At 37.0% G+C, this 16,957-nt stretch overlaps 1 protein-coding gene and 1 pseudogene across 2 annotated transcripts in view; both read right to left on the bottom strand.

Annotated features, from left to right (window-relative positions):
- Positions 1–16,957, bottom strand: part of SPTLC2 (serine palmitoyltransferase long chain base subunit 2) — a 95,880-nt gene that overhangs the window by 17,562 nt on the left and 61,361 nt on the right. The window lies entirely within an intron of this gene.
- LOC311611719 (large ribosomal subunit protein eL34-like) lies at positions 1,175–16,897 on the bottom strand (annotated as a pseudogene). Its single transcript has 2 exons — positions 16,736–16,897; positions 1,175–1,548 (listed from the first exon to the last, which is right to left on the bottom strand). The product of its transcript is annotated as a large ribosomal subunit protein eL34-like (transcript).

Here is a 16,957-nt window from a genome sequence, read left to right as displayed (position 1 = left end):
TATACAAAACCCGAAGATACTAGGAATAGGCATTTAAAATCCAACTTATATATCCTTTATATTGCTGAATAGTATTCCTTTGTAAAAGTATACCAGAATTTCTTTATCCTTCAAACGTTAATGGATATCAGACTTGAGATTATCAACCTACATTTTGGCAGCTATAAATTCAGATGAAAAACAATTCTCTATTTCTAAGGACACTGATTCAAAAAGGTATATGTTCCCCTATATTCACTGCAACATTATTTACAATAGCCAAAAAACAGAAACAACCTAATTGTCCATCAATGAATGAGTCAATGAATGAGTGAATAAAGAAGATATGGGATGTGCGTGCCTGCGATGTGCGCACACACAGTCTCAGTCATAAAGAGGATGAAAAATTGCCATTTGTGATAACATGGATGGATGTTGAGGATATTACGCTAAGTGAAATAAATCAGATGGAAAAGAGCAAAACCTGTATGATTTCATTCATATGGAATATAAAACAAAAAGGTAATAAATTAATTAATAAACATAATAAAACAGAAAGGTAGTAATCAGAGGGAAAGGAATGTGGGAAGATGAAATGGGTAAAGAAGGTCAAATATATGGTAACGGAGAGACACTAGTAAATTAATTTCAGAATGTTTAGCTTTGTTAAAAAAAATATAACTCTTAAAAGGCTTTATCCTTGCCTAAGAGCACAGATGGTTTCATAAGAAGTCAGCATTCTTTCTACTTTTCAAACATAAATCTTTATTTTTAAGTGCAATAAAAAGCATAAGAGCAATTTGGAGAACACCTCTATTAATTTCTCATGAACTTTACAACTGAATCTCACTCTGTGGTGGTCCTTTAAGACTGCATCAATATGGTTTGTTAGAATGAAACCATTTTTAGAGCCTCTTTTATAAAAATCCACAGCTTGGCATGAAAAAGTAAATGTGTGTCATTTATTTCTCAGAGAACCCAGCATATATCTTTAATAAACTTTATCTCAGGAAAGAAGTCATTAATTTGAAATTATCAATAGATGGTGATGGAATTATTAGATTTAATTCCTTTAAGGAAACAGGAAGCTTTTTTAGGACAGAGATGGAAGAAGCATCACAATTATCTATCTATTGATAAAATGGTATAGTGATAACTTTTTTTTTTTTTTTAACAGAATGAGACTTTTGTTTTATTACTCAAAAAAGCTCTTCATTTTTAAATTTATTTAGCTTTCTGACTCTGTGCTTGTGCCTTCAACACTTTCACAACGATTTTCTGCTCCTCAATAAGGAAAGCACGCTTGATCCTGTCATGGACACATTTAGCACACGTGGATCCACCATAGGCCCGTTTTAGACAACCTCATTAGAACTTTAGGCCTCACAGCACAAACTCCTCGAAGTCGGCCTGGCACACACCACATGCAGATTTGGGTGCTTTCCCAACCTTCTTGGTATAAAGGCAAACAATTCTATTACCAGGGGCTCGGGACAGCCTAGTTTTGTTCGAGGCTGTACTGTAGGACAGCCTCCGGCGGTATGTCAAACGCTGGACCAGGGTGAATACCTGAAGTCACCGTCCCGGAAGAGGAAAAGGAAGGCGCTTGCGAGTTCAAAGGTCAAGCAGACTGCTGGTATAGTGATAACTTTAACTCACTTTTACAAAACAGAATGAGATTTAGAGGACTATATTTATTATCCACTGCCAAATAGATTGTGAAGTTGTACCTCTTGTATTTCAGCAATTTTCAAAAGAAATATTTTAATCAAGTCTTAATCCAGAACAAAATTCTCAGCCATGTAATCTTAAGGTCTGAAAGAACTACGCTATTATTACTCATTTTGTCTTAAGGCAAAGAAAGTATAGAATTAGTGCTATTTACACAGAATTTATGTTTCAAAGAATATAGCATGTACTCACCTGCTTAAATAGTAGTATAATTTTCAATTTAGCTGATGAACTTTTTTATATAACATGACATAATCAACAAAATGTGTTTGAGTCTGAAACTTCAAAAATAACATTCATGGTTTTAACTGAACTTTTTCAAAATAAAGGACAGAAATATAAATGATGTTCAGCCAGAGTTGCTTTCCTAATTTACAGCTCCTAATCTTCTTAGATTTCCTGGATATGCTGATATAATCTGCCTTCCTGGGGAAAATAAAATAAAATTACTGCTACTCTTCAGACTTATACTTTCCAGTTAATTATAACGGGCTGGAAAAATCTGAAATCACAGTACTTCTTTTCCCCTTCTCCTGTTCTTCCTAAAGGTCACAATCTCGAAGCAGATAAGGGTTTTCTAAATTTAGGGCCCCCCAAATAAAACAGCCCCCAAAATGGTTTCAGTTAGTTAAGGTACTTTAGATGGGATAAAATATAGAAAAATTCTACTCATTGCCATGTTCTAATTTATACTATCAAAAACATTACATTGTGGATAGTTCTTATCTCTTTATTTTAATATTATATGTCTAATAAAGTATTAACTATCAATCATTTACTTTAACCATCTGTCCAAGGTCTTGTTTTACTATTTGGAAAATTAGTTTTTCTAATATATATTACTTTGGTTGAATTATACTGCAGAGTAAAAAACAAATCGACATTTCTCTCTCTCTCCTCCTCTCCCTCTCTAAAATAAAAAACTAAAAATTAAAATGCACACACACATACACACACACAGATGAAAAACAGAATAAGCCCAGATAGCCTCAGTGTTTACTTGGCCTATATTAAGAATATGTCTCCACCGATAATCTAAAACTGGAGTTTATATCTTAAAGACCTTCTATACAAGTGTTTACAGTATCAGATAAGTCAAACTGCATGCAAACTATGTTTTCAAAGGCTAGTCCCATAGTAATTATGGAAGCTTTTAGTACAGACTCCTTTTAAGGCAAAGAAGTATGTAATATAGCAAGCACAATGCCAGGTTCGATAAGTGCTTTTTTCCCTCCCCCTTTTCTAGGAAAGTAATTTCCAACCATAAGAAAATTATATTTGCTTCAGTTACTATTAGCAGGTCAACTACCAACCCACCTTACCTCTGACAGATGTTGCCCAGTGGTTGAGCAGCAACCCATGAATAAAGAGATTATGGGTTTGATTCCTTGTCAGGGTACATGCCTGGGTTGCGGGCTCAATCACTAGCAGGGAGCATTCAGGAGACAGCCAATCAATGATGGTTCTCTCTCTCATAGATATTTTTACCTCTCTATCCTTCTCCCTTCCTCTCTTTCTCAAAAAATCAATTAAAAAATAGCATTAAAAAGAAAGATATACTGAGGCCCTAAATGGGTAGCTCAGTTGGTTAGTGTCATCTCGATACATCAAGGTTGAGGGTTTGATTCTTGGTCAAGGCACATAGAGGAATCAAACAATGGATGCATAAATAAATGGAACAACCAATCAATGTTTATGTCTCTGTCTTTCTCTCTAAAATCAATCAATTAAAAATTTTAAAAAAAAGATATACTAAACCTGAACATACTAGTATGCCTACTCTATGACCCAACAATTCCATTTCTAGGTACATATATGCAACAGAATTGTGTACCAAAAAACCCCCAAGGTAAAACAGGTACAAGAATGTCACTCTTGATAACAGCCAAAATCAGTACACAACCCAAATGCCCATCAGCACAATGGATAAATTATAAGAGTCAAACAATGGGAAACTAGGTAGCAATAAATATTTATTCCTACTAAACATATGGGTGAATCTCAAAGATATACTGATTAATAATATGACAGATTCAAAAGCAGGATTATACATAAAGACTGTACGTAAGCCTGGCAGGCATGGCTCAGTCTTTAATCATCGACATATGAACCAGAAGGTCACAGTTTGATTCCCGGTTGGGGCACATGCCCAGGTTGTGGACTCGATCCCTAGTGTAGGGAGTGCAGGAGGCAGCCAATGATTCTTTCTCATCACTGAAGTTTCTATCTCTCTCTTCCTCTCCCTTCTTCTCTGAAATCAATAAAAAATATATTTAAAAAAAAAAAAAAAGATTGTATGTAAGATTCCATTTATATGAATTTCAAGAATGGGCAAGTGAGTGAAAATATTGGTTTATTTTTGGCAAAGAGGAATGAACAAGAAGGAGCACAAGACAGTCTTCTGGGACACTAGAAATACTCTATTCCGTGATCAGGTGGTGGTTAGATGAGTGTGTTTTTATTCATTGAATTGAATGCTTAAGATTTGTGCACTTCACTGTATGAATATAAACACTTAAATAAAAATAAAAATTTAAATACTTGGAAAATCAACTGCAGTTAAAAATCTGGAATGAGCCCTAGCTGGTTTGGCTCAGTGGATAAAGCGTCAGCCTGTGGACTGAAGGGCCCCAGGTTCAATTCTGGTCAAAGGCACATGCCCGGGTTGCAGGCTTGGTCCTCAGTGGGGGCATGCAGGAAACAGCCAATTAATGATTTTCTCTCTCATTGATGTTTCTCTCTCCCCCTCTCCATTCCTCTCTGAAATCAATAAAAATGTTAAAAAACAAAACAAAACTAATGAGGTTGAAACTTCTGATATCTCAATTCATAATCTTAAATATATCCAACTATTTTAATAATCACCCTTTCACCATGCAAACAAAAAAACCAAACCCATATAGATTTTACAGTGAAAGACTCAGGCATTCTCTTAGCCTTTGTTGTTTCAGTTAAATTAGGAAAAATAAAAAATAAAACTTTTCCGCCGGGACCGGTTTGGCTCAATGGATAGAGCGTTGGCTTGGGGACTGAAGGGTCCCGGGTTCGATTCCGGTCAAGGGCATGTACCTTGGTTGCGGGCATATCCCCAGTAGGGGGTGTGCAAGAGGCAGCTGATCGATGACTCTCTCTCATTGATGTTTCTAACTCTCTATCTCTCTCCCTTTCTCTCTGTATAAAAATCAATAAAATATATTTAAAAAAATAAAAATAAAATAAAACTTTTTGATGTTGGGTGTTCCAGGAATTAAGACAGGGAAGTGTTATGAAAACCACTTCAGAGTTAAAGGCGGGAAACGAAAGGATAAAGAGCCTGGGCCTTACTCTTTCCTCTTTTCCTATTTATTTATTTATTTATTTATTTATTTATTTATATATATATTTTATTGACTTTTTACAGAGAGGAAGGGAGAGAGCTAGAGAGCTAGAAACGTCGATGAGAGAGAAACATTGACCAGCTGCCTCTTGCACACCCCCTACAGGGGATGTGCCCGCAACCAACGTACATGCCCCCGACCAGAATCGAACCGGGGACCTTTCAGTCCGCAGACCGACGCTCTACCACTGAGCCAAACCGGTTTCGGCTCCCTTTTAAAATAATCAGATGAATAAATGCACAAATCTGACAATGTTGGCCATTTATTTTCTATCTTTCATTCCCATAAAGTCATCTTTCCCCCTGGATGTTTTACTACTAGGTGTTTCTTGTACATATTCAGCTAAGAGGGAGCGGTTGATGGAAGCCTGGCACAGTAAATTGGCAGCTAATGGTGTTCAGGCTGCCTACAGGAAGACTGCCTTTTAGTAGCGCGGTGGGACATTATAACTGAAACTTTCAGGATGCAATGGAGTACAGAACAAATGGAGACAGCAAAGAAAAAGTTTAAATGACATCACTGTAGTACTAAAGCATGGACCAATATGTCATGCTCATGGAAAATGTCAATTTGGAATTTAAAAGCTTAAACATCTCTGGGTGAGCATAATATCAACGTATAACAAAAATTCTCCTGAAATTGTAGGGGGAAGAAAGAAGAATTTTCTAGGAAGACTGGAAACTGAAATTCTGAAGGTCAAATATAACATTGACAGTAAGTAATAATTTTCTTAGGACTAACACTTGCTGAATTAGAAAAGAGGGATGGGTTTGTTTGGAAAGTAGAGGGCTTGAGTTCCATTTTAAAAGAGGTGAAATTGAGCAGAATGAGTACACACAGAGAGTTTAAGGAAGGCTGGACTGTACCAGGGCTTAAGATGTTTTTAAACTAAACAGACCTTACGTAAACAGAACATTCCTTACATGTGCAAGCGTATTCTTTAATAGTGAGAATTGCTGGGATTCCTGATTCCACTTAATCAGGAAATCATTTACACAAATAACTTTTAATTCTTTTAAGAAAGGGAAGTAGGGTTGACAAGTGAACATTTAGAATTGATATTTACTAACTGTAATAAAAAATTTTTTCTGAGGTCTCTGGGGTTTTTAGGATCCCAGAGGTTGTTCCATATTATCTTATATAATTAAAGCATAGTAGGAAATTGTCCCCTAGACCAGGAGTTTGTCCAGGAGTTTGATCAGGGGGCGGGGCAGGCCAGGGAAAGGGAGGGAGGCCCCAGCTGGCTGCGGCAGGGGCAGCAGGCGGCTGGGGGAAGAGAGGGAGTACCCAGCTTACAGCTGGCAGCCTCTAGGGATCCGATCCAATTAATCCTAAAAGTGGGAGGCAATCAATTGATGTCTCTCACATTGATGTTTCTCTCTTTCTCCCCACCTTCCTTCCACTCTCTCTAAAAATCAATGAGAAAATATCCTTGGGTGAGGATTAAAAAAAAATATCCTTGAGTGATGATCAATTTTCATATCACTCTTTTATTAGATAGGATTTTTTAAAATCCTCACCAGAGGATATGTTTTAATTGATTTTAGAGAAAGAAGGAGAAAGAGAGAGAAAGGAGAGAAAAACATTAATGAGAGAAAGACCACAGAGAGAAACACCAATTGGCTACCTCACACCCTGACTGGGGGGTTGAACCCCCAACTTAAAATGTGCCCTGACTGGGAATTGAATTTGAAACCTTTTGGTGTATGGGACGACGCTCCAACCAACTGAGCAACCTGGCCAGGGCTGTTCTACATCATTCGATATGAGGGACTTGAGCATCAAAGATCTTGGCATCCACGGGATCCTAGAAACAGTATCCTGCAGAAACCGAGGGACAATTAGTAGTATATTTCAAAAGTAGACTGAAATGAATCTTGTCTAGGAGGGACAGACCAACTAGAGTCAGGAAAGATATCAAGGAGTCAAAATATTTTACTGCAACTCTTTGCATAGATTGTCTTCTAATTTTCAGCCCTGTTTATTTATCTTCATTCTTCCAAGTCATTTTTGTTTGACTGATCCATCTGCTATGTCTGACTATTAAATCCAGGTGAAAGGAGATAGGAATCATGCTAAGTTTAAGTAAGAACAATCCACAGGCTCTGGTGATTAAATACACAGGGAATAAAGAAGGATAGAAAATACAATAATAGAGATTCCTTGTTTTGACCACTTCATGAATAGTGATGTCACTATCTGAGATGGAGAACATAAAAGAAAAAACAGGTTTGAGAAGAAACAAATAGAAAAGGCAAGAAAACTTTAGAGAAACAAAACTCAATTTTTATAAGCAAGTATTTGTAGAATATAAAGGCTTAAGATTAAGTAAGTCAAGCTACTGCTTCCAAATTTGGATTGTATATTGAAAGCTAATTACTAGGGTGACGAAAAGATTCTGGAAATGGATAGTAGTGATGGTTGCACAACATTGTAAAATGTACTTAATGCCAATGAATTGTGAACCTAAAATTGGCTAAAATGATAAATTTTGTTATGTATATTTTACCACAACGTTCATTCATTACAAGTTGTTTTTTAAATTGAGACATAATTCACATACTATGCAACTAACCCCATTTAAAGTATACAATTCAAAGTTTCTTAGTATATTTACAGAGTTGTGCAACCATCACAATAATTAATTTTAGAACATTTTCATCATCCCTCCCAAAAAATAAGAAACCATTAGCAAATAATCCCCAATGTACCCCAATCTTTCCACCCTGTATCAGGTTTAATGTAATATATTTTATCCCACAATGCCTTTGTTTTCTATTCAATACATAAACATAAGCCTTATGGGACAACTTCTGAGGAAAAAAATACACAATCCTCTTTAAACTCTTAAATCTTTCTCTACCATTACTTGGGTGGTCAAGATAAAACTCTACTAATGAAAATTTCTATGGACACTTTTCTTGCAATTACATGAAAATCACACAAATCAGTAAATATGAGCAATTTATCTTTTCATTTTCATTTTGTTTTTGTTATTTTCTACTAACATGTATGTATTTTTACGCCAAAAGAACCAAGAGCAATGTGAAAGATGATGGCTAGAAGTAAAAAAACATTGGATATGGAAAAATTCCTGGCACATTTTAAGACATGCCTTTTACTTTGTACTTCATTAATTTGCTCTTGTTTATAAGTTCCTGTTTCTGTTCTTATGCCTTTCATGTGTGGTCTTGTGCCCTCAAAACCAACTCCAAACGCTGAGGGCAAATACTGTCTCCCTCCCGCCTGCCCCCCTACCTCTCCCAAGAATACACAGCAGACATTCAAGTTGAAATTTTCTGAGAAAATGAAAACCCTTTTATGTGTTCAAACTAATTTAAATTTCACAGCGGAATTACCTATGTTCATTACATTAAGGCAATTAATAATTAAATATCTCATACACAAAAAGCATTCTGGCACTGGACACCCAGGTGCAAATCATGGCCTTGGGTATCTCTCGGGGCTTCACTTTGTAAAGTAAGGAGAAGTATGTCTAACAATTTAATGAAAAGCACTTAGAACCCTGCTCAGTAGATAGTAAATACAATAAATGTCCACTATTTTATTGAATATTTCTTTCCATGCTTATATTTTTCCCTTAAAATTATGCCATTTAGTCCAGCTGGCATGGCTCAGGAATTGAGCATCGACCTATGAACTAAGAGGTCACAGTTCAATTCCCAGGCTTGATCCCATACTCCATATTGGAGGCAGCTGATCGATGATTCTCTCTCATCACTGATGTTTTTACCTCTCTCTCTCCCTTCCTCTCTGAAATCACACTCTTTTTTAAAAATATATTTTATTGATTTTTTTACAGAGAGGAAGAGAGAGGGATAGAGAGTCAGAAACATCGATGAGAGAGAACCATCAATCAGCTGTTTCCTGCACACCCCCCACTGGGGATGCGCCCACAACCAAGGTACATGCCCCTGATCGGAACTGAACCCGGACCCTTCAGTCCGCAGGCCGAAGCTCTATCCATTGAGCCAAACCGGTTTGGGCTGAAATCACACTCTTAATCGACAACTCAGGACACAGTTGACATTCTCCAACCCTCTGAGTTAGTTTGTAAACATGCTTCGTATACAAGGTGTCCCCCAAAAATGTATGTATACTTTGAAACCATTCCTTACTGTAACAGGGATAGAACCTGGTTACTGCCTGGGCTAAACTGACTCTCTCACCTAATGATCTGGAAGAGACATAAAAGGTGAAACCATCAAACAGCTATTTGGATGTAATATATCAAAGCAGTAAAAGCAGGTCTGAGAAAGAGAGGAACAAATACAATAATTCCACTATCTTCCTAAATTTCACTGATAACTTGTTTAGTTTGACTCTTTGGTGGTATAAGTATTTCGTAAGTTAGACCATCTGGGTTTGTATTGTAGTTCCATAATCTACTAGCAGTATGGATGGCTTTGGCCAAGACAGTTAACCTCCCCCAGTTTCCTCATCTGCAAAACAGTAATGATGATTATGATTACATCTACTTCATAAGGTTGTTTTAAGGATTAAATGAGATAATGCATGTAAAGTGCTTAATGAAAATGCCAGATACATGGTGTTTAAAAAACTCCTTTTTCATTTACATATCTAAGATGATTTATATTATTTTTATTATTTTACTTATAATACTTTAAGGTATTGTCCTTCTGTCTTCAAATTGGAAAAACCCAGGCATAGATGAATATATATACTTTTGTTTTCTAAGGAGATGTTAAAGATCTTGAGTAAAAAGAGAAAAAGCATGCCAACTGATTTTTCTAACTCTAAGACCTAATCAGACACCAAGAAAGCAGAGAATAAAATTAATAAAACACAGAAAGGGTTAAGAGGTATTTACAAATGCTAAAGACATGTCATTTTGAGAATTCATAAAACAGAATACTTTGCCTTAAGAAGCTGTTGAGGATACTATGTCATTTGTCATGGGTGGAACACAGAAAATAGTAAAAAAAAAAAAAAAAAAAAAAAAGCTGAATGAATGAAATTCTTACTGTGGCTGTGATGGGGCAAAATTTGCCACCTCAAGATGTGTCTCACTGCTTGGCTGACAGAAGCTGCCCTCTCACTGCAATAAGACTTGTTTGAGAGCTCTTGTACCCATGGTGTGGGCAAGTGGGTTTTTAATATCCAAGTCCAGCCTAGTAGTAGGAATGCTCAGGCCCTTCTCAAGAAGGCAAATAACATTTCCACTAATACACACATGGTAAATAAATACACGGCTAATGGAAATAAACAAATATTCTAGAAAAACTGATTGTACTGTACAAAAAGCTGTTTCTAAAGTGTTAACAAAAATTCTTATTGGCAGAGCATCTCATGGTAAATTGCATAACATGTAATGAACCTAAAGCAGTCATAGTTTAGCACAAATAATTAAAATGTAAAAACTATCAAGACTACATTATAAAATTTCCAAAAGCCTTCTATTAAATTAAAAAAGGGGGTGACAGTGGAAGAATATCATGTAAGGAAAAATATCCTGAGAGTAAATTACATCTAAAAAATTTGTACTTTAGGAAATTAACCTACATTCGAAACACTAACAGCAAGATACCCATGAAAATACACACATGGTGTCAAAACAAGCCAGAGAAAACACATTTTTTTGGAGGGGAGTGGGGAAAGAAAGAAAAAAGATCCCAAGTAAAATTTATAGAAAATATCCCTTTATTAACTTTTGGTCGAGAATATGTTTGTATATTTTCAGAAAACAACTCCGAGACCATCTGGAATCCTGTAACAGAGAGAAATAGACAGAAGTGCTCCAGCCATGAAGACAGAAGAGAAACAGTTCAGAGATTGAAGACGCTGATGATACCTCGCCATACCAGCAGACAGCAGCTGCGTGTTGCTGAAGGATGCTCAGGACCAAACCAGAGATGGTCAGACCTGCATCATCACCATTTGTCCACCAACCAGATCTGAAATATCATGGCTGACATACACATATAAGAATTTTTTTGACATTAAAATTGGGACTCAAAAGAACTGTTGGTCCCGAAAGAAACTCACTACAGACTGATCAAATAGAACTTATCTACTTTTGTTCTTGCCAAAATTATGGAGGAAATTCTAACAACCCTATTATGAAAATATCCCCAATAACTGCTGAAAAGGCAATAAATATTCTTATCCCTCCCTCCCATAAAAACCAACTATCAAACTCTCCTACTCAAGTGGCTATTGCTTGATTAAAATATATTGCTAAAAAGTAACAGCAGTTACCCTAGCTGGTTTGGCTCAGTGGATAAGAGCATCGGCCTAAGGACTGAAGGGTCCTAGGTTCGATTCTGGCCAGGGGCACAGGCCTAGGTTGTGGGCTCGATCCCCCAGTGGGGGACATGCAGGAGGCAGCGGATCAGTGATTCTCTCTCATCATTGATGTTTCTATATCTCTATCCCTCTCCCTTCCTCTCTAAGATCAATAAAAATATATTTTTTTAAAAAGTAACAGCAGTAATAAAAATCATTTGTATATAAGTACATGCACATGAAGAAATCTGTAGATTATATGCCAAACAACTGACACTGGTTAGTGAGATCACAGAGAACTGTTTCTGTGACATGTATCTGTACTATTTGGGTTTTTGAAAAGGTATATGTACTGCTTTTATGAACAAAATAAATATGAATAAATAAATAAGCAATTAAATGTGATATTAAAAATCTCATATTTGTGTGATAGGCACTTAGATAGACATGAGCGAGAGCAAGGACGATGGGTCAGGTACAGGTCACGGTGGAAAGCCTGGTGCAATAGGAAAAACTGGGAAAACAAGGAGCTCACCCCAGGGTAACCTTTCCTTCCTTACGTACCAGCTAAATGGCACTGGACATGTTCATGACTCAGTGAACAGTCTCGTAAAAGCTTTATTTATAAGCAACTTCTAGGCAGCAAGAGTTCAGTACCTTTATAACACTGAAGCAAAATGAATGAGAACTACTAGGTTTACCATCTCTTAGGGACAGCTCTTATATAGCTAGACTGGGAACAACTATGAAAGTGCTCAGCATGGGCAATTGTCAAGCGGATGAGCATCAAATCAGATTCCTCTCCCTACCCTAGAGATACTGTTTTAAAGCAGCCCTTGGGTTTGTTTTTTACCTCTGAACAAGAATGTGTCCAACTATTTTAATCTACTTTCCCATATTACTATTGCTATTTCTCTCATCTGCAACTAGAGCAGCCTTTGTTAACACCAGGCCCTGCACAGTAAATTTCTCTCACAAGCAGTCTATCACCCACTCCCTAGTAGTAGCTTAATCCTTTAATTAGTTTCAATGCCAAAAAATAGGATTTCCTGAGGACAGCGGCAGGATGTGCGACAAGCAGCAGGGGCCAAGGCTTAAAGTTGTTGATTCAATATAATCAAGAGTTTAAAAGAATGGTTGCCAACGAACAGCTAAAAACAGAGGGTCTTAAACAAAGGAAGAAAGGAGCCTAGTACCTTTGAAAAATTAAGGCACTGAATTTTAAACACTACCAGCTCACAGGCAGGACAGAAAGTCTTAATTTGTCCAAAGATGATCCTACCATCCCCCTTCAGGGCTGGAAAGTATCACAGGACCCTTCTAGACAGAGCTAAAAGGATGAGGACATATGTGTACTGTGGTCAAGCATCCACCTTCAGATGAAGAAGGCTATTAACAAATAAGGCAATAAAGGCTAGACTTGGAATGCAACCAATAGTTTTAGAGGTAGAAGGCAAGGCAATAAAGAGTTTCACAAAATGATTAGTATTGAAAAATTTTTTTAAGTTTATAGTGGGCAAGGCCATTTGTAAGTTATGTACTAGAAATTTTGAGATTCTGGATAATTAATACTTTATAAAAAAAAAATTAAAAAGGTAATTCTAACCAGCCTTAAGAAGCCTGACCATAGATCTCTGAATCCTTAGCTTTCTTTTTTCCTCTCCCTAATTGGTTTTGAACTTCATGTATGCCAATTCATTCAGCAAGAATCATCAGAAGGAAGCATCGAGGCATTTAGATTTCCCAAAACAATGAAAATTAGCAACTTAGCTTTACCACCAAAGTCCTGTTCCAGAAGTCAACATTTCCCTTATTTTTTTAAAAAAGAGATCATACATCTTGCCTTCAGATTTCCTTTCTTTTCCCCAATTAACATCAATCAGTAGAGTTCTTTTTGGTTCTGTTAGATGCAAGCAAGCTCAAAAAACAGGGCAATTCTTTTCTTTTTTTTCTTTGTTGATTAAGGTATTACATATGTGTCCTTATCCCTCATTTTGTAAATAATGTATATTTTTTATTGATTTTAGAGAGGGAGAGGGAGATAGAAACATCAATGATGAGAGAGAATCATTGATCCTGCATGCCCCATGTTGGAATCAAGCCCACAACCCAGGCATGTGCCCTTGACCGGAATAGAACCAGGGACCCTTCATTCTGCAGGCTAATACTCTATCCAGAGCCAAGCCAGCTAGGGCTATGGGGGAAATTTTAAAAGATATTTTATTATGAGAAGAAAAAAAAAAAAAAAACTACAGTAATTCCCCCACTTCAATCTGGCAAATACAGTCTGACTCACAGTACCATACTTCAATTAAGAGGTTAGTTCCTTTATATCATCTTACGCCATCTACTAAAGGAGGAACATCTAGTTCAGGGCTCCTTTCCTGTCCCAGAGGAACTCAAACTCCTTATTTATGTTTTGAATTAAGAACGATATTTCACTAAATGAACAAGTCTACATTTGTTCAAAGGTTAGCTTTCAGCCTGCTGCCTGTGGGCATCTTAATAGCCAGCTTCAAACAAACTCTGAAACAAGACAAAAAGGAGAGACCACTCTTGTGGCAGGAAACTTTTATTAGCATTTGGATTTGGAAGAAAGAGACGGGAGTGGAAGAAGAAATAGACAGACCATGATATAAAAGTTCATGAGTACTCAGAATAGATTTCTGGAGCAGAGAGGGTGGTGAAAAGGATTACTAATCCTCAGAGAGGAAACAGGTAGGCAGAGGCCCCAAAGGGCCTTCATTTGTAGGGCCGATCACTCACAAGTCAACTTTGCTGCCTTTTGGAAAAGAAGCAGACCAGAGATCACCAAATCAGAGATAGGCTGTAAAATACCCCGTTTTAATAAAATATTAAATATCATTAATGCAATTTTAGAAGTAGAAGTGGATGGAGTTCAGGCAAGTACATTCTACTCAGAGACAAGCTATTAAGAAAACTTGGTGCATTTGTAAGCTCAAGTTTCTTCACCTATAGTGTTCATATTGCTTGCTGATGTCAGAAAGCTTAAGTCAATGGTTAAAAGCTCTATAAGCTAGATGATAATGAGGCTACTTTACAAAAGAAAAATCTTTATTTTTCTTTGCTTGCTAGTAATTTAGTACAGTGAAATTGTCTAAGAAAAAAAATAGACATAGAAAGGTTGATAAACAGAAGACCTGAGTTTGCTTCAAATAATTAGCTGGTGTTAAGGAAGTTTAAGGTTTTGGGGGGTGGTGGATGAGCGAGAAAGAAGAAACAGAAAAGAGGAAGCTGAACGAAGGAAGAATTTATCTATGGCTCTGAGATCAGTCCTTCAACGGACTCCAACCCCTACCACTAGACTAGACAAGTAGCATGCACTGTTCAACTCCACACTCCTAAAGAGCATACCCACCACAGGAGTAGGTTTAATTAATGTCTGATTCATGTGAAACTGAATATTTTTTAATGGTGTTCTAGGTAGTAAGTTATAAGACAGGAGGAATCTAGTCTGACCTCAGGTGCACTACTAAACATACCATGGCTAGGCATAAAACTGTGTTCACTAGAAAACTTGACTTTTATTTAGATGAATTTCTAATAGTAACATGACAAGTTATGTAAAACAGACAAATATAATAAAGAAAAAATGACACCCAAACATTACTGGGCTCAGAAAGCACAGGGTTTAGAGAGGGGAGTACCCAGGCCCAGCCAAAGGAAAATTCTGCCTGCCAAGCATAACAAGTGAATGTTAGAAGCTGTTAGCCTCCTGGGGAGAAGCAGGAAATTCTCTTTATAACACCCACCCCCAAAACACTGTTTCTTGAACAGTTCTGCCCCTCAGCATGGGAATCCTGGAAGGCTTTTTAGTTTATTTGTTTGTTTGGTTTTTAAGTTTTCTAGTTCTCTTAAATTTATTTTTGACAGTTCCTGGGCTTCTCAAGGTGGTCATTCAACACCTCATTAACAAGTCTATTATAGGAATTAAGGCAAATGAGGCAAACCTAATTTTAATTACACCTCAATCTGCCCATACCAACATTGCTCAATGGTCCTAATTCCTTTCAAAACAAAGTACTAAAAGTAGTTTTCTAGAAAGTTATCTGTCATCATTTATCTAGTAAAAGGTTTCTATCTAGCTTACTTCATTTCATGATTTCACCATTCTGGCTTAACATTCCACTATATAAGAACCCACTCATTTTCTAGTTATCTCTGATCACATGTGCACTCATTCATTCAGCAAAATTACTGAGAGGCTTATACTAAATGTCAGACACTAAGCTGGGCACATTTTATTAACTATGTTTTTATCCAGAAATAAAACACATCAAAGCAAAGCTCTGAAAAATGGACAAGCACAATTTTAGTTGCTTTGGTCAGACAATTTGCCTTGATTCATAAATAGATCTTACAGCTACATTTCCATTACTGGACTTGGATTAGTAATGTGAGAAGTAAAAGCTAGAACTTCAAATGTCTAAAGGAATTTGTCAGAATTTCCTAGGCTTCATTTTTTTCCTCTCCACCTGCCTGTTCTAACTCAATATACCCACTTAAGATACAAGCACATAAACAGCACAATCTCCACCCATTGTCAACCTATTTTGGTTCCTAGTCACATGTCTCTCTCTTCTTTGGGAAAAGGACAGGAACTGGAGAGCAAATGTGGGGAAGGTAGGGAGGAAGGAGAAAGGAGAATTTACAAAGTAGGTAGGGAACAGATCTCAACCCTTGTATTGGTAAGCTGCAGCTTTTCTGAAGGCTCCACTCTAGTCCCCAAAGAATAACGTGTCTTCCCACAAAAAGATGAAAACATTTATTAATAATCAACTATATACTATTTGTGTATGTGTTTAGGCCTTACTTTCAACCTTGTAAGCAGGATTTATTTCCATATGTTATAAATGTACTCTGGAATCTAAAAATAGAACAGTTTTAACCACATGATAAAATTCCACTAGTATAGAGTATGAACTAAAAATTAGAAGTCTCCCCCTCTGACCAGGAAGTGGCTCCAGGTTGGGTTTCTGGCTTTTCTGGTAGCTAATACCACAACGCTAAGCAATACACCTACATCTCTTTATCCTGTTCCACCTACATGGTATGTGTTTGTACTTCTATTACTTTCCATGTTGGCTCCACTAATCACAACCTATTTTGTAATATTACTATTTATAAGTCTTCTCATGGCTGATTACATAACTTCATAAATTTAAAGACTACTTCTTAACTTCAAAATGTGTTATTTACAAACCTGATTTAGTATCTAATTGTCAGAAATAAGGCTAGCCCCCCCCCAAGTCAGGGGTCCTGGTAGAATACAAAATACACTCGGGAGCCAAGCAGCAAGGCAAACATCTTTACTTTTACGTAGAAGGGTGCGCACACATGGTCTGAATGTACATGCACACCTGCTCGGTTGTCTGCTTGGCTTTATAACCCCTGACACACGTGATCTGTCCTTTGCTCTTGACTAGAGCCCAGGTGCACAGCCTTTCGTGATTGGCTAATTCAAAGGGAGGGGTTGGCCTTTGCTGCTTTAAGATGGCAGCCCCCGGGGAGCTGTAAGCCATGTGGCTTACCGAGTCATGCAGTCCAAAATGACAGAAAAAATGATTTGTTTATTTCACATA

The sequence above is a fragment of the Pipistrellus hanaki genome (genome assembly GCF_964339955.1).
Source record: "Pipistrellus hanaki genome assembly, chromosome: 1".
In the NCBI taxonomy this organism is placed as follows: Eukaryota; Metazoa; Chordata; class Mammalia; order Chiroptera; family Vespertilionidae; genus Pipistrellus; species Pipistrellus hanaki.
Note: the sequence above shows the minus strand (reverse complement) of the source record. Positions and strands in the feature narration are given on the sequence as shown.